The sequence below is a fragment of the Pseudopodoces humilis genome, chromosome 3 (genome assembly GCF_049639895.1).
Source record: "Pseudopodoces humilis isolate 2021_Gansu_Grassland_sample_001 chromosome 3, ASM4963989v1, whole genome shotgun sequence".
NCBI lineage: Eukaryota > Metazoa > Chordata > Aves > Passeriformes > Paridae > Pseudopodoces > Pseudopodoces humilis.
This window is the reverse complement of record NC_142202.1, coordinates 14,149,012-14,171,924: the sequence shown is the minus strand read 5'-3', so window position 1 is coordinate 14,171,924 and position 22,913 is coordinate 14,149,012. Positions and strand designations below refer to the sequence as shown.

Below are 22,913 nucleotides of genomic sequence, written 5' to 3'. Positions count from 1 at the left end.
GCCGCCCGCAGCCCGCGGGACGCGGCCCCGCGCCCCCGCCTCCTCCGCCCGCCCCGGGGCGGGATCGCCGCCCGCCGCCGCGGGGATGCCGCGCTCCGGCCCCCGGGGAGAGCCCTTCCTCGGCTGCTCTGACTGGGAAAGTTGGCTGCAAAGCCTACAGGTGGCTGGCAGAAGGTTTCCATGGATTTTCAGAAGTTCTGGTCCCCTCGGTCCTGCCTAGGAGGGACCACGAGCGATGCTGCCCGTTCCTAGCGGAAAGGTGCCCAGTACCCCCCCTTCCTAGTGGGAAAGCTGTGAGGAGGTGTGGGCCTTGCGAACACCCATTTATCAGGCTGTGAACGTCTTTGAGAGTTCGTGCCTGGAGGAAAATATGCCGCATTTCCCTTAACGGGGCAAATACTTACTGTGCGGATAGAGCAGCCTCGTTAGAAGATGGAGGTGTTTGGGATACAAATGTCCGTGTCAAACGCTCTCGTACGGCTCCACACACGGTCGCTGTATCGCTGATGAAGGATTATAATTTGCCTGCTGGGTGATCGGAGAGGCATTTCTGAGTGCGTGACTTGTTACTTTGTGATCGATTATACCTTTTGTGTGGAAGCAGCAATCATGTTCTCAGCACTACTTCTCTTCACAAAGGTCCATCCATTTTGTAAAGGACTGTTTTCCACGTAACTATCATTATTGCTGTTGTTGTTATTATTGTTTATTGCTACAACTGTAGCTTCGAGAATCTAGAAAGAAGCTAGTTAGAAGCTAGTTAGAAATCAGGACGTTATTCTTATTTATGGCGAGTGGTGGAGCAAGCCACCAAAAAGATAATTGTTCCCCAGAGCAGGCTTTGTAAAATAAGGGTATGGGTACATCATTCTATCCCTCTCTTCAAGTTTATCCAGGAAAAGACAGAGTCAAGGAGGGAATGACCCAGCACCACAGGGGATTTGCCTGACAACAATTTTTCCAACTTTAAAATAATGTAATCAAATAATAAGGCCTTATACATTTCAGGAATAAAATGTGAGAGAGGAAGGAGGTGTGAGACGTGTGTGGTTCAGGGCATCCCTGTGCTCTCAGCAGGGACTGAGTTGTGGGGAATAGCTAGCAACTGCTAAGAACTCGCCTGGACCGGCCTCAACAGCGTGACCTGTGTCCATCTGGACCAGGAGCCGGAACCAAATCTTGCACAGGAGGGTAGGGTGGCAAAGCCTTGCTTTGCTCTCCCTTCCAAGAGCCCCACCACCCACTCAACCCTCTTCCTTCAGCATCATCTGCTCCACTTTAGCTGATAGGGATGTTAGCTTTTATCCTGACCTTGCAATGGTTATGAAGTGCACTCTGACACTTTATTCCTCTATGCTTGGCACTCCCTTTCATCCAACACTGCAGAAGGCTTATTCTGATGGACGGTCTACCTAATTCCAGCTAGCACTTGCCTTTGTAATGATCTCTCCTCCACCTCCCCCCCACCTCCCCATCATCTTTGAAATCAGAGAAAGTGATGGGGTTGTGAAATCAAGGGATCAACTGAGCTGTGCCAGCTGGCAAACATAGGATAGCGTTGTGCCCTTGTGAGGACCTGCAATTTCCTTGAGATCTGTCTGTGTGGCACTGCTGACCCCCACACTCAGCTGCCAGGGCTGAAAGTAGCAAGTTTCTGGGTTCCTGAAGCTTGGTTTCCTACAGGAGGAATAATCCATGAGATTTGGTAATAAATCTGGTTATACTCTTGCATTATTTACATGTGCCCACATACATTGATTTGGGGAGGAGACAGTCGGGGGCAGGAAAGAAAGTCCCATCTCCAGACTTCTACCAAGTCACTAGGTCCCAAGGAGGAGCTTGGTTACTGACTGACTGCACATGCACTTGATGTGAAGAAGCAAACTCTCTTCTGCTGGACAGTTTGACTGTCCACAAAACTGTCTATACTCTCAAAGTCAGGCAAAATAGTTCATCATCATAAAAAATACCCCAAACCCAACAAAATGAAAAAGAAAATTTGTTTGACAAGCCATCCTGGAAGAGCATGGGGCAGCAGCACGGCTGAGTGACACCTGCTGCCACTCTTTACCTGGCAGGTGTCATGGGTCGTCCCCATTATGCACAACATTTGATGGTTTGCAGGGTTTCACTGGTGCTCAGATGCCTTTGAGGATATTTTGACTGAGGGTGTTAGAGCAGTGTGTGGTGTTTGAGGACATGACTACTTTCCTCAGCCGAGTCCCTGCCAGGAGAGGTGGCACTGCTGGGAGACAAGGCACTGTGAGTAGCCTCTGTGACCTTCAGGGCTTGCTGTTGGGTTGTGATGTGAATTGTAGGGACAGCCTGGCCTCGCTGAGGTGTAACCATTTTGGGCAAAGGTGGTTTTGTGTGCTGCAGCCGTATGAGAGCTGGTTAGCCCAAGCTGGTTCAGGTATGAGCTGCACCCTTGTCTTTGGGAACAATGCCAACGCAGCACAGGCTGCAGGGGAATTTCTCTGTCCTTACTTTCTTCTCTTTTGCCTTCAGCATTTTGATCTCCAAGTAAAGTACCAGTGGCTGTGAGGTGTTTTGTAACATAAGGCTCACTGAGGGCTGGGTTTGTGCTGATATCAAGACATTTCAGATCTTTGAGCCTCCTCCTGCCCATTCAGCAGGTTTGGCAGAGCACCACAATCAGCAGTGTAATTATAAGTCTTGCATTTGTAATATATGTGTTGTTATGCCCATGTGTGTAAGAGTATATATCTTGTGATTAAATGCAAAAGCCATTTAATAATATAAAAAACATACTTAATTGCATTCAGCCCACTGACTTGCATTCATCCCACTTTTACCCCCTGAAAGTGCACCTATCCCTGGACACCGTGCCCCCTGAAACTGAGAAATGTTACCCATATATATATCAAAATGTTCTGATGCCAAATTTTTTAAACATATGTAAATTAGAATTGTAAGCAAAAACTTTATTTCTGATGGAAAGACACAATCATTAATCATGCTGTTTGCACATCTGTTCCTGAGCTAATATCTATTCAAGATGAAGCACGAGATTATCTGTAGTACAGGCATATATTCATGTGTAGGTGTTCAGGTGTTTAACCTAAACTGACAGATTCAGGAGTAACAGCAGTTTATACGTGGATGAAGCCTTCTACGGCTCTGTAAACACTACAAAACTGCTACAAAGATTTTCACACCTACATTCTTACATGGCTATATAATAATAATGAATGGCAATATATGTATTTTATAGTTCAAGGAACCATCTTTATTCTGGCAGTACTTAAGTGGGAGCTTGAGTTCGATGGGTTGAAGATTCACTGAAGTTACAGGGAATTAAAGATATGCCTGATGTTATTCTTCTGCTCAAGTGCTGGCAGAGGCAGGGATTGCTTTACACATGTTGGAGTGCTCTCCCGGATCCTTGCCTCAAGGCCGCTGTGCAGAAGTGTACATGAGCCTTTCTGCACAGAGGAATTGTTGGAGTGATAACAGCTGCCAGAGCTGCAGCTGTAGGTTGTAGGTTTTCTCTGCACAGGCAAAAAATGCAAACAGGAAAACCCCCTCAGTCCTTTGGATCTGCCTCTGACCTGAAATGTGGGGTTGATGGAGTAAGGACTGGCAGATCCTGCTTGGAGGAGCTGCTAAAAGGTTTCTCACTCAGGGCTGCAATCTGTCAGCTCACTTGGTTCAAGAGTAACCCAGACCTTGCAGTCATTGTAGACCCAGTTTAGGCCAGTTATTCTAATTTACTATCTTTCCTTCTCTTTCCCCATTTATTAACCATAACATGCCTTTTTACAGTTCCTCAGAGAAGTGGTGCCAGTGGAATACTCCTGTGTAGAAAAAATTGCTTCTGAGGTACAGAACACAGCTAATTACAGTGCTACAATTAGCTGAATGCCCTTAACAGAGTCCAAGGGGGGAAATCATAGTGCAGCATCTGCTGTAACATATGCTTTTCTAGTTTCCAGAAGATAACAGTGAGCCTGTAGGCTGCCATGGACTGTGCTTTCTGCCTGAAAAGCTGAGCAGCCTGCAGATGCTCCAGTATTTCTTCTACCCAGACTCTGTTAGAGACATCTGATGCTGAGTACATCTGTCAGGAGGAATTATGGTGGGTTTTTTTGGCTTCAGTCTCCTACATGCAGACAGACCTATAAAGATGCAGTGGTGATTCAGATCCCATCGTTCCTGAGTGCACACTTCATCCTAAGGGCCGGTGTCACACCAAGAGCAGCACAGAGGTAACAGGCAGCGTGGCACATCACAGGAGTTTGTGCTCACTGCTTTCTGTGTGAAGCTCTGTTTTTTCGCTGTGGTGCTGGAAAGATGAAGTGCTTTCCTGTGTACTGTTTAGTGAAATAAACCTAAAGTGCCTCATTATTTTCTATCCTATAGATTAACTTGGCCAGAATAGTTGATAAAGCGTGGCTAATCACACTCAATGTGCTGAGCTGTGTTAATTACAGGTGAATTAGAGCTGACAATGATTGAACCAGCTTAGTAAAGTACTGCTTCCCATTTAACACAAACCTTCAGCTCCTTTCCATTACTTGAATTTTTTTATCACATTTTTAACAATTCACTGTCTTTTGCTTTAACCAGGCCCAGAACTACAAAAAGAAACGCCTTTGTAAAGGTGCTGTTAAAAATATGTCACCAATCAGCAAGCAGTAAGTAACTTTGGACCACATCCATCCTCCTGAGTACTGATTAATAGGAGGGTTTGTTTACAGAAAGTGGGTCTCTGTTATTTAGCCAATTACTTAATGATCGACTCCTTCTTCCCGGTTTGTCTGGCAGCATTGAGCTGTGATTTGTGGCATTTCCCTACCAAAATAATATTGAATTTTTGGGAAGGGCTTTGGCCTGGGTATGTAAATCAGTGATTTACCTCCAGTAAAGGCTGGAGGAAGGATGCTGAGAGAGAAAGAAGCCTGTGGCTCGTCTATAAGCAGTTGGAAAATAATCTGAATCTGGTCAGGTCTCTGTGTACAATTGTTACTGTGCCTCAGAGCTTCACTGTGTGTGCTTTCAGTGTAATGCCAGAGCTGTCGGTTCTTCATGAATATCATGACAGGATTAGTGCTCATGTCTTTATGAATTAGGGGACTGTGACTATTTTGTGGGTGTTCTGCATCCTTCTGTGGAGGCTGTGTTACTGGGGAGAAAACCTTGGGCTCTCAGCAGTGGGACCAGCTCTGCAGGGGAGGGTAAATAACAGAGTCAGGGGAGTGGGGTTCTTCCCACTTGGGCCCTAGTATTGGTCCTCTGACTGACCCATCAGTTAAGTCTGGCTTTTCTGGAACTGTGCGTGAGCTACACTTGCAGGTGTTAAGTGAGGCCAGCGGGGCTCCTCGTCTGCACCAATGTGTGAGCGCCTGAAAGGGGCACTGAACAGAAAGGGCAGGCTGTGAATTCATACAGGTACAGTTACACAGCAAAGCCTAAAGGCTGGGTAAGCTTTGAAGCAGGATGAGTTGTAAGCTTTATTCACTAGATGACAAACCCCTGGGTCTTTGATCCGGTAATCCATGTGTCAGTCGGATGATAAATCCAATAATTACGGCCAGCATAGTCTTACGGACTCTTCCTAAGACTTTCTTTCACCTTTTTATTTATTTTTTTGTCTGCTATCTCAAAATGTCAAAAGGGGGTTGTACAGCCTTTTGCAGAGGTTCAAGCCATTCACAGTGAGGTCTGAGCCTGATTCTTCTGTCACTTTTAGCACATAATATGCACTGATCTAAAGACTATTTTAAAATAAATTAAAGCCACCATGAGAAATTAAGAGAGCCACGCTCTTTCTGGGTTGTGTTTGATGCTTACCTTGTTGCATTCAGGAAGAAGGAATTATGAAAGACATGAAAGCTGTCTCTGTATCAAGAGCTTAAAAACACTGCAAGGGAAACAAAATCTGTTGTGCTTAGCTGCTGTAATTTAAGAGCCAAATTCTGCTCATGTTTGTAATGGCATAAATTTGAATTTGATTGAACTCTGGATTACCATTGCTGCAAATGAAATAAAAAAAGTTCATGAGGTAAGAAGGGAGTTTTGCACCCAACCTTGTTAATCTTACATATGTAAGCTCTGTGCTGTGGGATGCCACCTTGGACAAAAATACCTGTGGCACATTTGATCTCTTTTTAATGTTCCTAGTCAGAAAGGGTGTTTTTTATTCTATCAGTAGATGTGACCAGATTGGTAAAATTCCACTGAGTTACTTTGCCATTCTTGTGATATTTGGATACTGAATGAAAAAAAAAAATGGCATGCTGCCTAGATCCTGAGATTTTGGTTCAAGTATTTCATGGACTTTCAGGTTCAAAAGGGCTGCAATTACATTATGTTTCAATTTCTACATAAGGCAGGCCAGCTTGTGAGATCCTGACAGTGCAGAGATGGACAGGGGACAGTCCAAAAATACTGCGGTGATTTCAATAATTAAATATTGGTTTAATAGTCAATACAAGTTCATTACATAAAAATAATAGCTCACAAACTGTTGATAAAAATCAGAAATGCCTGTACTATATTGATTAAAAAAAATTTTTCTTTTTGGTAATATTATTAAATGGTTTGGAAAGCAGTTAACACTTCTGTTTTTCCTGGGACTTCATTAAAGTAGAAGTTCTTGAGTTAGACAAAGATATGTAGACTTACAAGGGAGAATAATTTCAAGTCTTGGTGCTCATTTCAAAAAGTAGTTGTGTTACCCATCTTCAGCTTGTTAACTTTCTTACCTCTTCCCCTGACATCTAAGAGGGTTACATTATTTCAAGGTCAATATTTTCAAGGGTGATCCTCTCCAAGGGTACAGGACCTTGTGTAATTGGCCATCAGTCAGAAAATGCATTAATAATGATACAGCATGTAGGAATGATTTCTGCTTGCCCTTATATAACTTACAAAGCATACAGCTCTTTTTTCCCCAACTCAATGTCAAATTAATGGAGTCTGTCAGCTGTTTAGGTAATGAGCTAGAGCAGATATTATGTTTTTGGAGGAGATGTGTGTGTTGTATTGTCGGGCCAGAATCCAGAAAGATTAATGCTTTCAACCATCTTGTCAACCAGATTATCTCCCTGAATATAAGCCCAGTAACCCTAAAGAAAGACTATTCTGTAAAACCTTTTAATGATTACTGGCAGAGATTCAAGAAGAAGACATTTTGATTTACACCAACATGAAGCGAGATTGAAATCAAGATCTAAATGATAGGCACTTTTGGTTTGCTTGTGATTAGCCTCATATGCCTCTTTTTTTCTATTCATTTATTGCTTTTTTTCTTTTCAGTAATGTTTCACTGGTTTGAATAAGGAGTTAGTGTAATGCTTGGGAACAGCTCCAGGAGATGACTGACCCCAATTATTTCATTTCGTACCTGGGCTTAGCTGTGATGTGTTTTTGCAGAAGACAACAGCAACCTGAGGCTGAAGAGCTGGGGCTGATACCAAAGTTCTCTGCCTGGCTATTACCTCTCCAACCACTGCAGCATCAGCTCCCATCTCCAAGGTTTGGTCTGTAACCATCTTGGTAAAGCTCATGGAGGGAATGAAACCCCACCAAAAAAGCAATCCCAAGTCATGCAAACTGTATAAGGAGCCATCCAGGTCAGCCAGTGAGCTCTGGGCAGAGGCAGGAATATGAAGCCCAGCTCACCCTGGAGCTGGGCTCCTGGAGGCAAACAGCTGCATCCATTCAGGATGCAGAGCTGCAAAGCACTACACCTATCATTTGGGAGGAGAAAATCCTTGCAAACTCATCCTTGTCTTTTAAAGAGCTTCCACAAAGGACAGAAATGCTGCTGCCTGGAAGGGGAAGGGAGCCTGGGTTTGATTCCTTTCCTGATCAGAGGGGGCTTGGATTTGTGCCTTCCACCTTCCAGATGAGTGGTGCAGCTCTTGGTTGGGGCTTGAGCACCTGCATGCTGCTGCCTGGAGTAAAGGAAGGTAAGAGGTAGTTTTTCTCATGTTTTATAGTTTGCTATAACTTTTGCTTGCTTTTCTTTTTTTTTCTCTACAATTTCTGATTCAGATTAACTGGGAGATCTTTGCTGCTGTGGCTTTATTGTGTTTCTCTGTTATGTACTGTAATTGCTAATGTCCTTCTGAGATGTGTGCTCTACCTCCTGTCTCTGGAACACTTCTTGACTTGTTTTCTCATCAGAACACACTCTTGCTCTCCCACTGAGCTTAGCCTACTGTGGATGAAAGGAAGTGTTTTGTCAGGCTCACCAGGGCCAGTCTTGTTTGAATACCAGCCAAAGCAGACTGAAATCGAGTCCTCAGATGGTGGCTCACATCACCAAAGCCCAATGAGGTGGGGAAGGGCCATAGATGATATCTTAGTGCAGTGCTTCTGATTATTTACTTGTTTGGATTTGGAGTAATTGGCTACTTTTATAAGTTAATTTGGGATGTCCCACTGCCATTCTGGAGCTGTGTTCTCCCATGTACAGCCTCTCAGCAGCGTATTCCCTAATGTGCTTCAGATCCCATCCCTTGGCCTCCTCTGGGTTGTAAGAGCTTCCTGCTCCCCCAAAAGGCATTTGTACCAGCAGAGCAAACCTTGGCACACTTCAGCTCTCTCTTGGGCCCTGCCAGCCCAAGGTGCCCAGAGGAGCAGATCCTTAAGGCTCAGGGAGCTCTCCCCATATGTTCACTGCCTGGATAACAGGCACTGCCACCCTGAGACATGTAGGGGACTCGATTTTTCCTCCCTATTTCCAGCTCCCACACAGCATCCTTTCCTACTCCTTTCAGTGTTGCTCTGTTCACACTCTCCTACCTCCCCACACCAGCCCAAGAAGCCAGAGGTGTTGCCAGCTGTAGGTTTGGTGCTGCCCTTGTTGGCTCCCCTGAGCACAGATGGAGGCTGTGTGTGAAGGGGAGCTGGAAAGAGCTCTGGCTTAGGCAGCCAGCAGTTGCTGCATGCCCAGATCGCACAGTAAGCACCCTTTGGCTCAACTCTTCTGTCTCCAGCTCATTCCTTTTGGCTCAGAGTAAGTGTGGGATTGTGTGCATGGCTGCCAGAGGAGAGTGTTTTCCAGATAAAATGAGGCAGAAGAATATGGGTGGGATAAATATCAGAAAGATGTTTCATGGATCTGCCCCTACTTTCCTTTTTCTCTTCTTTCTCAGTATTCTATGTGCCTTTGCCAAGGGCAGGCTGGCCACAGGATCCTAATCTTTCTTTGCTGTCATGGGGGCAGTCCTTGGTGTAGCTGCTGAGAATGGGGCCAGGTTGTATCAGTGTGGGATGTTGCTTTAAGCCTCCACTTCAGCTGCTTTGGGGTCAAATAAATGGGAACAGAGCACACTTCTTGTGAGTTCATATGTAATTGCTGCAGCTCCACGGATGAAATTTGTTCAGCACATCTCTTGGTTGTGAAAAATGTAGAGGTCAAGATAGTCCCTTTTCACACCTTTCCTCATTACTTTTTGACATGTGTCTTGTTTAGATGAGCAACTGAGAAACTTGAAAAAAATAAGCAAATATTCTCTTTTTTTAAAAAAAGAAACTTCTGTTGCTTTGATCTTTATTAATAGGTATTTAATTGATTATCTAATCCTAAAAGGCTGAGGGAGCTTCAATGCTCCTTATGTGTCCATGAAACCTTTGTACAGATTTGTGTTCTGCTAAGGGGAGTAAAGGGCTCAGAATGAAAATAAAAGCAAACATATTAATTTGTGACAAATAAAAACTAAAGGAGATGAGTAATTTTTTAATTCTATACCTTTTAAATTTGTAAGCATGTGTGAAGAGTGAAGTATTTGTAATAACAATAAGTTATTTTCTTTTTTTTTTTTTATTTGTCTCTGATGTCTGGGATGTCTTTCAGTTATTGAAATTGCATGGGTGCGAGCAATCTCATGAAAAGCAAGTTGAGCACATTCATAAGACTGAAGTTAGTTGTATACGTTAATCCCACTGAGTTTAAGGGGATGAAGGTACAGCTACCTGTGGATCCTCTTGTCCTGAAAAGGTCTGCTAAAAAGGTAAATACTTGCTGAAGCTGCCACGGGAGGCAGGTGTGTATCCCATCCTCCATTTCTCCAGAGGAAGCAGTGAAACCAAACTTTTATAACCCAGTCCATTTTTCTATGTTCAGTTACTCCAAGTTCATGTAGTTGTGACAGGGTGGAGTTTGTCCCAGGGTGTAGTCGTACATCTGTCTTTAGATGTGACTTCTACATAGTAACTAATGCAATTTAGGTGTGCAAAAGAAACCTGAATTATGGATGGTCCAGGAAAGTGCCTTTTGGGCAGACCAATTTTTGAGAGAGCACTGGTTTAATGAACCGGCTTGGTGCCAACCCAGACCTAACCAGATTATCCTCATGCCAAAGTTGAGGCAGATGGCTTGTGAGAAATGGCTTGCAGAATGGAAAAAGAACAGCAGGAAGTTTTCACTAGTTTGGAAAGGCTCACTCTTGATTCAGAAATTGTGTTCCAGAAGAAAAGCACAAGCTGGTTGGGTGACAAAGATAGGTCTGAGGCTCTCCCATCCCCTCTGCCTCAGGCTTGGGCTGTCATGGGAGAGATGCACCTCAGCACAGAGGGTTCAAAAGTGACATTATTTCACTTGTTCCACATACCAAAAGTGCAAAGTGAAGATCCCTCTGTCACCACTCAAATTTGGCTGACCCAACCTCAGGACTTTTTCATGGGAATGCAATGTTAGTGTGGATGACAAGCCATTGCAGAGGGCAGTGTGGCCAGATCTGTGGCATGACTGGAGTGTGGAACTCCTTGTGCATCCAGTCATGGTCTGACTGAGCAAAGAGTGTTGAGAGGCACAGCTCATCACTGTCACTGAAATCAAAAGTGCTTGGTATCAGGCCAAGATGTATCTGAAATGGAAAAATCTTTTGAAATCCCATAACAGTTACAGCCCATCCAAATGAAAATTAGCTCTAAGTTCAATCTTTAATTACCCCTGCTCTTTCTTTGCTCATTAACGCTAAAGCTGTACACAAATGTATATAGTCTGTGTGGCTTGAGGCCAGCCTTTAGATATGTTAAACCTTGCAAAGGGTGAGAAATGCACAGGGCAGAAATGTGAAGATGTGATGTAAAATGCAAATAACTACCAGTAACTTGCACCATTCCTGTCACCCCACTGCCATTCAAATTAGCACTCACAAGACTGAGTAGGGATTCCATTTCCATAGTTTAACATCAAGGTGTTCCTGAAAACAGAACTTCCCAGGGTGGATCTACTATTTCCACAATTCCAACATAATCAATACCTAAATAGATTGGAAAACAATAACAAACTTTTACACAGTGCTTTTATAATTAACACTTTCCAGTCCTCCAAGCATCTCTCTTCACAGGCCAGTGTTACTGAAAGTTAAGAGCTGAAGATCTGGAAGCCAACTGACTCATCAGTGGCATATGGGGACTTCAAGTTATATTTTAATCCCTGGTCCTTCCTTATTTTGCAGGGGTAAATAGTGATTTCTGTGTGAGCTGGTACTTTGGATGCTCAGCTCTTCTGCAGGCTCAGATGTGATGCAACAAGGAGTATATCCACAGCTGGATCTGCTGCAGCCCATTCAAGTCTCCAGAGTAGCCCATTGATTCATCTGGCTCTCACTTCCTAAATTTCCCAGATTTCTTTTTTGTATTAAGAACCTGGTGCTTAGATATCTCTAGTAATTTCCTGCCCAGTAGGCCAGGTATTTAAATCCCTACTCAAAGACATTGATATTGGTATTTTTACACAGGAGAAACGTCCACTGATGCAAAGGAAATTTTCCCAAATAAATTAAAGGATCGACTTTGTTTGTTTGTCTAGAGTGCTAGTTGCTCACAAACTCTCCTGTGTCTGTACATCTGCACATTCTGTAAGGACTAATTCTGCACCTTAGCCTCCTCAGTGAGTTTCCTTCATGCCTGCCACTGAAATACATTAAAGCACAAGTGAGATCACTCCTATATGCTGTGATGGCATGTTACTACTCTTGCTCCAAGAAAAACCCAATGCAGTGATCTTGAGAAAACATTTATGATGTATATAAGTTTAAATGCATCTAAATCCATTTTATTTTCTGCTACAAGGAAGTTGTGATTTTCTTTCTTTTTGTTTTTTGTTTTTGGTCTCATTGACTTGATTTTTTCCCTTTTGTTTTCAGATCTTGTCACAATACAAAAGTTGCAAATGAAGGCACAAGTCTTACAGTTTTGTCTTTTCAGATTTATTTTTTTTTTTTTTTGCATAGAGACCCCACAGTGTAATGTGCCTTAATTAACAGAAAGCAAGAATGGATTGCATAAACTCCCAGTGAATATTGTCTTAGCAAATTAAATCTGATTTAATGCTTTAAGCTGAAGACATATTTGCATAGCTAATGAAACTGATTAACTTGGAATTAATTTGCAATGTTTAGTCATAAGGCTTAAAACTAAAGTGATGTTAGTAATGTGTTGATTATTATTAGTACTCAAGATAATCAGGCTTGCTGCATGATTAAATGTAAATACATAGTAAAAAAATTGGTTCAGGTTAATAAACAATTTCAAATAGGAAAATGCCCCATGATGATAAAGTGAAATGAAAGAGTGTTAATTGCACAAGCAGAAGTTAGGAAAGCTCAAGTTCCCTCTTGTCTGCTGGAAGTGGGTGAAAAGCTGCTTCTTTTTAGCTTCCCTGTGATTTGATAATGATTTCTTTGTGGTCTGTGTTACACTTGTGCCTGGGAACACTCAGTATGGGCCATGGACCTGACGTACCCAAGTGCTGTACAAACAGATCTTGGTGAGCTCAGGGAAGTGTGGGCAGCAACTAATGGGTGGAGGAGATGGTTTTTATGCATGGACAGCAGGGACTTTGGTTTGCCAGAAGCTTCACTGCAGCTGTGATTTTTCTTTTTTTTTTTTCTTAGTTCTGCTAGCTTTGTAGGAAAATTTTGGGATGGCTTTGCAAGGAGGACAATGCAGAGGCTTTCAGAGATGTATAGGGAAATTCGCCTTTGAGATAAGGTGACTATGGGACAAAGCATGGAAGTGCATGCTTAAAAATGAAGTGCTGGTTGTGCTAAGAGGTGGTACTGCTGACTTGTAAGGATGCAGAGGTTGCCAGTCCCTTTGCATAAAATTGGCTATTTAAACAGGAGTTTTTGCTGTGCTTTAAATTTTCATAGTGTGAGAGTCAGATCAGAGTCAACTAGACAATTTCTTCACTTGGTTGCACTAATTTAAATACCAATTAAATGGATGTACAAATTTGTTTTTATACAGCTGTGAGCAGAATTTGACACAGAGGATCATCCTTTGACCCCACATTAGCACAGTCTTATGCTTTTTCTATAAATCAGGTGGAAGAAGTATAAATCAAATCAACTTTTGCTCATCAAGAAGAAGAGCTGTTATTCTGTTTGAGTTCTCTCAGATTCTTTCTCAGACTGGAGTGTTCACAGAGCTTTTAATGAACAAAGATATTGTTGGGGGATGGCAAATACCCTCTTCTGGGTCTGATAAACATGCCAGTTTGGGCCAGCTAACTGTTGTGGCAAATGTGCTAGAGTCAGGATAAAAGATTATGTGTGCTTTCCTCATCCACTTCATTGTGAACTCTGCAGTAAGCTTTACCTATGTGTCCAAAGCAAAACTAATGGTTGTATGATCATTTTTGTTTCAGAAAGTGCTGTGGAAACTTGCAGCAGAAGGGTGGCAACAAGCATGTGGTGATGCACACGTGGTGGTTGTTGGAAGCAGAGAAAGAGATGGAAAGTACAAAACTACCTGTTCCACATCCCACTGCATCCTCATCACGTCTCCTTTACACTTCAGTGGCTGGGTCTCATCCCTCTATGACTTTCTCCTTCGCAAGGACCAAAGATGTTTGTGGTATGGATTTTTTGTTTTCCTTTCTATTTTGCTCTCCTTCCTTCCTACCAGTAGATTTTGGTTCAGATCATTTTGACCTAATTCTCTCCTTTGACTCCTTAAGATGAAGTTTTGCAATGCCTTTGGCTTATAATCCTATCTCTGTTATGGCTGGTGAAGTCTGGATAGCCACAAGAAAAAAGCTAAATTTAACTAAGCTGAGAAACCCTTCCTGCACAGTATCACAGTGTGCTGTCACTCATTCTGATATCTCAGGAGGCCTTCCCTAGAGGATATCATCCCTAAGCCCACAAAATGCTCTAGGATCCCCAGCTGTCAGTAGTTAAACAGCATAAACATGAGTTTTCCAGGCTGAGCAGTAACAGTGTGCAGCTCTGTCATCTCTGTAATTTAGCAGGGCTCTGGTCACATCCACACCATACAGATCCACTTCTTGCTCCCTACATCACTCTTTAGAGGTGACAGCTCTACCCTCCTGGATAATGTGAGTGAATTCATGGCATGTTTCAGGAGCTGATGTTTGTGTTTGCTGTGGCATTTTAAGTAAGTGAAGAGTGACTCAGAGCTGAATAAGGATAGGGAGACGTGTCCTGGTGTGAAGGCAGATGACCCAGATTGTGTGGGCACATCATGTGGCTCTGCCAGGTGCTTCTGTGTGGTCATCTTTGAGTCTGTCACCTGAATTCTTCCTCTCCATCAAATGCTGGTAATACCTCTTCCTTCGTGCCATTGTCTCCAGGGGTTTTGTGTTATGATTTTAAAGTAGCTGCCATGATAATGCCCTGGCCTCTGGCTGGATGTTCTAGGTCCTGCTGTAATAAAATGTAATAAAATAATATGGCTTTCATGCATCATTCACAAGTCCCACCAGCTTCTCTATATCCAGGGAGCCTTTGTTCCATGGAAGGGTATCAGGTTTGTAATAGTGTCCAAATTCTGCTACAATATAACCCACACATACACACATGGATGGAGCTCCCAAGGGGGGCTCACATTTTCTTGTTACAGCAAAAATTGAAAGGAACTGCAGTGAAAACCACTTAATTCAGGGCAGAATCAGAACCATTGTGAGGTTCAAGATGTTGTCATATTTAGGATAGTTCTGTACACTAATAATGTTACTAGAAAAAACTGCCTCTATTGCCTCCATTACTGCATAAAATATCTAATTTTGCACTGTGTATAATGCATGAGAACAATGTTTATAGTATGAGTTTTCTGCTTATAATGTGATAGTGTTCTTGGTCAGCATCCCTTGATGTTTTACAACCAAATTGTAAGTCCATTTAAATGATTTAGTATGGCACAGCCTGGTTAGTAAGCACAGGTAAACAAGTTCTCTGGGAAGATTTAAACTGTAAGGACAGTCACTATAAAGTCTATCAGAAATTCATTGCACTTCACAGATGGAACAGATAAAAAAAGGCCTTAACTGCAGACAGCAGGGAAAGAAAGTCCTAAATTATCAAGATGCAATGAAATCTTCTTGCAGGGTGCAAATTGTTGGCGAACAATTTTTATCTACTATTTAAAAGAGAAGAGGAAAACTGGTCTTGGTGGTGAGCTATTTTATAAATTTCCAGATGACCTGTCCCTGGTGGGGGGTTATGTTTGGGTGGACAGTGAAGGGGAACTTATTGTAATGACTTTTTGTGCTGCCAAAACCTGACACCCATCTACAGACTGAGAAGTATCTGTTCTGATAGTCCCAAACAGTTAAAAATCACATGTAGTTTCATGCAAGCCAGTCCACCATGAAAAAGAGTAAATGTCAGGATTTTTAATTTTGTTTCCCATTGTTTGGCTTTTAGGGGTTGCTCTTTTCCTCCTCTCTCAAGTTCTGTCTGTGACCTTGAGCGTCAGATGCTTATTTTGTACATGGTGAAAAACACATCAGCTACTGAAAGATTTGCTATTTAGTCAATCAAGAGGACAACACTAAATTGAAAAGGAGCAACAACCACTGTTGCTGGCTATGAGCATGGACTAGAAAATTTAGAGTAAGTGATAGTTTTCAGAGCTGTGAGGTGCCAACAAAGTATAGAAAAGCAGGACAGAGCCAGCAGAGAGGCTCAGAGCTGGAGGGAAGGAGCATCTGTGAAATGGCTGTCAAAGCAACAAGTTTGAAATTTTTGGAAGTCTGTAAAGCTACAGTTAGGAAAGCTTTTCTGTTAATGCTGGATCAAGATCTTAGTTGTCCTCCTTAAATAGGAATCCCTCTCCTTACAGACTGGCTAAACTGAAGGAGTGAACTTGCTCTTGGTGCAAATTTATCGTGGTGGCCCAGAGTGATTCACTGGAGTCAATGAAGTTGGTGTCTGAAATCTGTGCTGAGCAGTATCTCATTCAGAGCTGTTGGCTTCATCCTCCAGTTTTGTTGCAAGCCACATTTTGAGGGACAGGGAAATGGAATAACATGCTTAACATAATAAAGTTTAGAAAAAAGAGAAAACTATTTTTGTCCTTTAATCATGAAGAATTTCTGGTTTTACTATTTTGCACTAAAGAATTTTACTAAGAAAGAATTAAATTACTCCAATACCATCGTGCTTGCAGGGAATTTTGATAGCCTCCCAAGCTGTACTGTGTTTAAAGGAGAAACTTTGCTTTGCTGAATTTGTGATCCTTCAACATCGATCTTGCTCTGGGAATGTGGGAACTAAAGTGCCACCTGCTATCAGTTTTCCCTCATCCTTTATACAAATACATATCAAGTCCTTCTTTTGTAAAGAGACTTTCTCTAACTTAGTAACTGCTTATACAGGGATGAAATGAGAGGCTGAAATAATTTTTTGATCCCTGACCCCATCACTTGCCTGAAAAGAGAGCAAACCATTTCCCAATGTCACTTTCATCTTTCTTCTGCAACACCCAGACAATAGATGGACATGTTTTGTTGAGTTCTGGGCAGGTCTCACCCACTGTGAAAACGTATATAGTGATCAAATAGATCAGGTTACTGACAATAGGTGTTAAATGGTGTCTGAATTCTGACTGTTGGCTGGCTGGGTATTGGCTCTGTGCAAATAAACAAAAGGCTCTTCCCCAGATCTTCCTGTCAGTCATTTATAGTGCACCATTGCCTCTGCTGCAGGAGTCCTTATGTGGACATCTATTGCACATGCCATGCAGGAATATTTAGACTGAATTCCTCCTGAAGCTGCAATTTGCAGTAAAGTTGTTTTAGGATGACAAATGTAAAGAGATCTTTGACTCTGTAAAGAGATTTGAGAGCTTAGGTCAGTGTTTGTATGATAGTTGCAAAAAAAAGGCCTTTTACTTCCTAAAAGAGAGCACAGGAAAGGTAACAGTGACTAATAATTAAATATTAATTATTAATATTTAATTATTAATTATTAAATATATAGGATTTTGTCATATTTATATATGTCTTATTGTCATTTTCAGTTAAAACAAATTGCATTTTCATTTCAAATGTCTATTACTGATGATGAAATCGATTTATGCCCTCACTAAAGATCCATACACCAATCCTGACCCTCCTGCCAACACCTGCTGCCTGAAGCCCATGACACATCAAAGCAGCGCATCTTTTTGAAGTCTGCAGTCATGCATTTGCTTGGCTGCTCTTACTTCCAAGGGAATGTGCTGCAGGGACAGTGGGAAAGTTCTGGCTTTGCTGCTGCAGACTAACACAATTTGTGCAGGGCACGAAAATTAACTGGCTAAGCAAGCTGAGACAATATTTCTTTCCCTACTGAAAGGAGGGATACAAAATTTCATGCTTGTATTTGTAGGCTTTGTAGATGTGGAGGTTCTGTCAGCTAAAATTAAAAAAAAAAAAAGACATTACTAGACAGCTGATGTGGCTGGATCTTGTTCTTACAAAGCTATTGATTCTCCTAATGCAGTAGAAGTTATGTAGCCATCCCATAACCATTTGTTTTTGGTGGTCCAGATCTTTGCCTCTGTGAAGTTTAGATGGTGTTCAGCAAGAGAAGGTGATGATTTCTGCAGTGACTGGTCCTTTACATGGGAATGTAAATTGTTGATAAAAGTATTCCTCACCTGCTGAGCCTGTGCTGGGTTCCCAGTGGCCCAGGGTCCTGCCCAAGACCCACAGCCTGCAAACCCTCCTCTCCCTCTCTCCCTGCACGTGGCAGGCTGGAGGATGGCAGGGCTGTTTGCTGCCTGGATGGTGCTTTTGGTAAAGACACAGACAGCATCTGTTTCCAAGATATTTTCTTCCTTACTTTCACCATTCCCCTCCCATCCAGGCCCCTTTTCTTCCAGGGTAGCATACAAGGAGTTGTACTTTGCCAAAAAGCAAAGTGCATATGTGCACGCTTATTTATTTTGTCCTTTTGGGTCAGCTGAAGCATGCAGGGGCGAGCTTCACTCACCACTTCTACAAAAAATGTGTAGAACTGACTGCTGTAGGAATTGCCTAAAGTCAGATTTAAGGAAAAAGAATAACTCCTGAATGTCTGATGCCCATTATATGCTGGAATTGGATTGGGAGAGCAACAGTTCATATTTCAATCTGTGATGTGCTTTGGTATCAAATCTAGGAGAGTGGAATTCATGGTTCGTGTATTAAATCAGGTTTATGCTTATGTCATGCCAGTGTCCCTTTGAGGATAACCAGAGCACAGTTCTTGCTCAATAATAAAGGTGTAGCTAGGGAATCTGGTCCCTTACAAGTGGTATTCATTTTGCTTTTGAACATTTTACCATTTCCACTGCTAAGGATGGGATAGCAGATGAAAGAGTTCAGTAAACCTTATTTCTCAGTGATGTCTTTTCTAAGTAAGCACAGCATTTCAGTTTGATTTACTGCCATTTTTTTTTTCTCCCATGGAAAGATTATAAACTAGAGAGCATACTGACTGGAAGAAAATGGCTGCTAATCTTCTGAAACTAATGTTTAATCAGTGATGGAAAGAAAATAAGTAACTAAAAAGCTTCATCCAGCTAATTAAATAAAGCTGGTTATTCTGCTGGAAACAGTTAATGAACCTCAAGTAATATAATTATTTTCAGAATATTAAAGCAGGAAAAAAGTGATTACTTATTTAAGACTAAATAATTACAATGTATTCTTCACTATAAGAGGTTATAGATGCCAAAGACTAAATAACCACTGTGCTTCTGATTCTCCATAAAAGGGTGTTTCTCAGGAGTTATTACATCTTATGTTGAGCTTGTACTGAATTTTCTTCTCTTAAGATAATCTCCAATGATCTCTAAGGGAATTTGCTTCCCTTGGTGCCTGTTATTATTCTCATTTTTAGGGACTGGCTGTATTAGATTGCCTTTAAAAAGCGCTGAGATTGTATTAACTGTGCAGAAGGGATGGGGTGCAGTGGCTCTGACCGCAGCAGGAACAGCTCTGAGGCGAGCCCTGGGTTCTGCTCCGCGGCTCAAACACCGCTGGGACAGCCGAGTTCCTCCTCACGGGCTCAAATCCTCCCTCAGCTGGAGCTCAGCTTGTCTCTGAAATGCTGCACATCCCTTCTGTTCCGAGATTACAGATAAAGGGGAATTTCTCTTAGAAAGGCAGGCTGCAGCCTAATTACCCCTGCAAGTGCTGGGAGCTTCCATTTTGGGACAAGAGTCTGCTTAATGCTGGGGGCTTTGGAAAAAAATCCTGCCTGGCCTCTGTCCTAATAATCACTGTAATTTTTTTTCCTTTTAGCATCTGAGAGCTGGTACGTGAGGTGGTTAAAGAAACCAAACTCCAGAACCCCCGAGCTAGGAGGGGGAAGCTCATGCAAAGCTGCCATCCCAGCCAGCTCCAGACAAATGACTTGAATTTATGAGGCACATCTCTGAGGATGGGGCAGTTCAGAACAGCCTGTCCTGGGATGCATCCCTGTAGGAAAGCGTTCCGTGCCTGCTCTGCTCCCATGCTGGCATTGGCTGCACCCTTCTCTGTCCTCCTCGTGGATTTAAGAGCCACCTCTGCTCCCTGCTGCAGGCAGGTAAAGCCCAGCCCCTGCACCACACCAGTGATGGGTTTCTCTGTCTGTAAAGGCTGTTTGCTGAGGTGGAAGGCTTCCTGGTGGTCCAGCTCTCCCCTGTTCATCTCTGCAGGGCTCAGGCTCAGTTTGGGGGTGTGGAAGGCCAGAAAGCTGTGCACATTGTGGGGGAATGGGACCGGGTTTCCACCTGCGTCCCTAAGCCTGCCTCAGCACCCTCTCCCATCCAGGCACATCAGATAAAACCCACCAAGGACAAAACATGTCCTCTGGTTCCCACTCCTTCCCCTTTTCTGAGTTGTATCAGTGCCCCACACCACACATACCCTTACTGACTGCTCCATCCGCTTTGCCAGGAGCAGCCACCTAAAATGTGGATCCGGCTCATGTGATCACGGAAATAAACATCTCAGCCATTTAAAATTATATCTTATACTTGAGAGACACATGCTGAGGACATAGAGAAACAATAGATTTAATTAGGCTTTTAAAATGTGACACATCTATTATATGTTCCATTACAGCTTTAAAAAAGTCTCAGTTTCTGTATAATAAATCTTGCTGGAGTACTACCATTTAATTAAATGGGAGTCAGCTCTGGGAACAATTAAAATGAGTTTATGCACTTTCAGGGAAACCCTATAGCAAGATGTGCAAAATAGCATACAATAAAATGAAAAATTAAGCCCTTAGTGGGTTTGAGCTGCTGCATATAAGAAATTTGATAAAAGGCATTTTAAGAAAGTAGGCAATTTTACAGAGTGGCAAGTAGTCTGTTCTGCCTCAAAGGTACCAGCCTATGTCCCTTGGATTTTTTGTCATTGGCACAAGACTCCAGTGGACATATGCATCAATACTAATAAGTGAAATTCATCCCTGAGAAAAGAAAAATTCTTTGAAGCCCTGAATAGGAGTGGATGTAATCTAGCAGAAAATATGCATAAATAGGTGAAAAAGAGAACTCTGTTGTGAATAGTTTTTGAGTTGTTTCAATCAAGAGTTTCTCTGCTTATGGGATTTAGTGAAGGCAAATTTAATTTTTAGGATATCGTTTGTACAGGAACATATGTAAGCAAATAGTGATGCTCTCTTAACTAGAACATGATATATACATTTTATTGCATATTAAAATCCATTTCAACATTGCATTCAGCCCAGAGTTTTGTGTTTCCCCCTCTCTGCCTCAGTATAAACAAGCAGCCTTGAAATCAAAACTAAATGGCATTGAATATAATGAAGCCACATTGAGTCTAATGAAGCAGAATTGCTATGTAAACAGGGATGCTTTTATCTCATTGGAATTTTTATGTCCTTGCATGTCTCTCAGCTACATTTTTGTAACCTGATTCTTAGGAAATGTCTGATATCTCTTTAAGATTGTTAACAGAGACCCAGACAGCGCTGTAATGTGTGCTCAGCTGAGTGGTGTGAAAGTACCACATCCAGTTTGCTGCTTCAGAAGCAAAATGTTCATCGCCCTCTTCTTGTTACAGGGGGCTGGCTGTAAAACTTGGTAACCTCTAAGTGTGAATAGCCCTGCTTGGAAGGATGGGTTGCAGACACTCAATGGTTGGGTGAAAGTGCCACTTGGAATCTCCCTGCCTGTGAGCATTCCAGCCTTTTCCTTGTCTGTTAACTCCTTTGTGAAGGCACAGGCAGTAATAACACAAGCAATAACACCAAACCCTGTAAATCTCTCTCTGGGCTGAGAACAATGCCTTCCACTGTCTTGCTGTAACATGAGCCTTAGCAGGACATAAGCTGACCTTCCTCTGCCAGGGAAGAGTGAAACACCCAGGTACCTGCTCTTTGTCACCTTGGGCTGTTGCAGTAGCTCTGAGAAAGTCTGTGCTTCCTCCATTGCAAATTAAAATACTTGTAAAGACCTCCCTCAAATACACTTTTTATTCTCACCTTCTTTGATTCTGCACTTGGAAGTCATGCTCTTTAATACGTATTGGCTTGCACCTGAACATCTCCCACTTCCTCACAGATATGAACTTTTTGCCCTTTTGGACAGCAGCTCCAAATTCAGCATTTCAAATTAATCTGCTGCAGCTCCTCATATAAGAGCTGGGTTGAGCAGAAGCAGGTGAATAAATGCTGCTATTTGGCAGTGTTGGACATGGAAGTATTTGTCAGAGTACACTGATATACAATGCCCTTTCACATTTTCCACAGACCACTTCAACTTAAAAAAAAATATGATGGCAAAGTAAATGAATGGAATCTTGTCTGAAATGTAGTCACTAGAAGAAGGAAAAGGAAAGCTCTGTGATATCTATTGCTGTAAACTGTCCTGTTCTGCAATAGCTACTTCATCTAAAATACCATCAACACTGCCAAATCTTGCAGCTGTTCTTAAACCTCTGGTGCCTGGAAGTTTATGTAGGTTTTTTTGTGGCTTTTATTTGTTTGTTTTCTTTGCCTTTTTTCTAAAAACTTCAGTTTCACTAAAAATTCTTTCTAGATCTTTGACCTGTTGCATTTCTCTGTGTGCTGCCTTTTAGTGTGCACAGTGCTCAGAAGAGCTTTGGTATAAGATTTTCCATATCTGTGCATTTACATAGGCTGAGAACCTGAGTCTTGAAATGTATTCCTCTCCACGGGTTGTTAAGTCTGCAGTCAGAAATTTAGGAGAATGGCTAGCTGGCCCAGCTTCCAAATATTGAAAAACCTCAAAGTAATGTAGCCCATAACTGAAATCACATAAAGTTTGGGTACGGGGAATGAAGCTTCTGGCACCTCATTTTCATTATGAAGATGGCAACAAGAATGGAAAATGTCACAGGAATAATTCACATGTGTTTGGTCTTTAGTACTATAATTATCTAGACCTTCTTGCTTTGGGCTCCCCTTTTTCCACACAGCGTTTGGGAAAAGGTGGGTTTGGTTTTTAATGGCCTAATAAATACAAGGAAGAGCTTGTGATTTGTTTAATATTTTGAACTGAAAGGTCAAGGTAGGAAGATTAAAAAGTCATTGGGGGAAACGCTCTCAGTAAAAGCCATCTCTTGCTGGAAGTAACACAGCCTTTTAAGAAAGCATAAAATCATTTTAAGGCAGCTCCAAGTCCAAATTAAAGCAGAAAGGAGAATAATGTTAGTGTATAGATACTACCAGCTATAG

At 42.2% G+C, this 22,913-nt stretch overlaps 1 long non-coding RNA gene across 1 annotated transcript; it reads left to right on the top strand.

Annotated features, from left to right (window-relative positions):
* The first annotated feature begins 7,798 nt into the window (after positions 1 to 7,798).
* Positions 7,799 to 20,930, top strand: LOC148184581 (uncharacterized). Its single transcript, XR_015772233.1, has 3 exons — positions 7,799 to 7,937; positions 13,634 to 13,842; positions 19,502 to 20,930. It is a non-coding gene; the product is annotated as an uncharacterized LOC148184581 (long non-coding RNA).
* Positions 20,931 to 22,913: the final 1,983 nt, after the last annotated feature.